A 1,494-nucleotide genomic window follows, 5' to 3' on the forward strand; every position below is an offset into this window, starting at 1 on the left:
CACACACACACACACTCGCTTTTAAACCAACCGTAATCTCCTATTATATTATAAGCGATTCTAAAGTATTAAAGTTTTTTATTTTTTTTTATTTTCAGAAAATCAGAGTTGCATGTTCGTGTGAAGAAGCTGACTCAACTTGTAACCCTCGACTTTTGTAGGTAAGTGCAACCACGCATATAATAGAAAGAGGAATTACTCAATTAGCCTTTAAAGAATATGAATTGCGCAGTCATGCCCCTTCCTGTTGGCTAGAAAATCAACTTCAATACAATTAAGTGTAACAACAACATCATTGCCAAACTCAGCAAAAAAACACCTGATTATGATATTATAATAATTTTCATCACCACCATCATCACAAAAAACAGCAAAATCAACAACACCAACAACTGTAACAAAACACAACAATAACCAACAAGAATATCATCAACAAACCAACAAAACAGACACAAGAACAACAACAGCAACAACAACAACAACAATAGCAATAACAACAACAACAACAACAACAACAACAACAACAACAACAATAACAACAATAAAATGTGGTTTGCAGGAGGACACTATGTCCAGTTTATACTTTGTTCCTTTTTCTTTTATTTGTTTCTCTGTCGTGGTTTTCCTTCCTCTGAATTCTCAAACTAAACAACAGCAGCAACAACAACAACAGAAAAAATAAAAACAACAACAACAACAGTAACAGCAACAGCAACAACAGCAGCAGCAAAGAACACAAAGAAGACGCAGACTTCACCAAATGTACCACAACCACTACGTAACAGCCACCACAACCACCCCAACCACCACAGCCGCCCCCACATCAACCACCACAAAAGCAAACCACCCCCACCAGAAAAACCCCTAGCACCATAACCACCACCACCACCACCATCACAACCACCATCTCAACCACCACAGCAACCAAACCACCACCACCATAAAAACTACAACCAGCACAACTACTACCACCACCACCACCACCACCACCACCACCACCATCACTACCACAACCACCATCACTACCACCACCACCATCACTACCACCACCATTAACACCACAACCAAATCACAACCACCACCAGAGGAACCACAATCACCACAACTTCCACAACCACCATCACCAATACCACTACCACCAACAACAACAACGCAAACACAACTGCCACCCCCAGAACAACAACAACAACCTAACAACCCACAACAAGAACTATAATAACACACCATAACCATCACAGTTGATATCATGGACTTTGCAAACCTTATCTCTGCGAAAATTCATTGTATGTGACTGCAACAAAGCACTCATAAGGGATACAAATGTCAGAAAGCAGGGGCTGGTAATGGTGCTTTGTAATGCAAGGGAATCCAATTGCACCCTGCTTTTCGATAATCAAGATCCTCTTACAAAGTTACCGATATCTGGTTAATGTTAGCATCGTTTGTCATTCATAACCATAACTCTCTTCTCTTCTCTTCTCTCTCTCTCTCTCT

At 40.3% G+C, this 1,494-nt stretch overlaps 1 protein-coding gene across 1 annotated transcript in view; it reads left to right on the forward strand.

Moving 5' to 3' along the window:
- The window catches only part of LOC101854191 (potassium channel subfamily K member 1), a gene marked incomplete at its 3' end in the record, with an annotated part of 28,253 nt that overhangs the window by 11,018 nt on the left and 15,741 nt on the right, over positions 1 to 1,494 (forward strand). Inside the window, 1 exon segment of the mRNA XM_035971705.1 lies at positions 99 to 161.

Source organism: Aplysia californica, unplaced genomic scaffold, assembly GCF_000002075.1.
Source record: "Aplysia californica isolate F4 #8 unplaced genomic scaffold, AplCal3.0 scaffold00486, whole genome shotgun sequence".
Lineage (NCBI taxonomy): Eukaryota > Metazoa > Mollusca > Gastropoda > Aplysiida > Aplysiidae > Aplysia > Aplysia californica.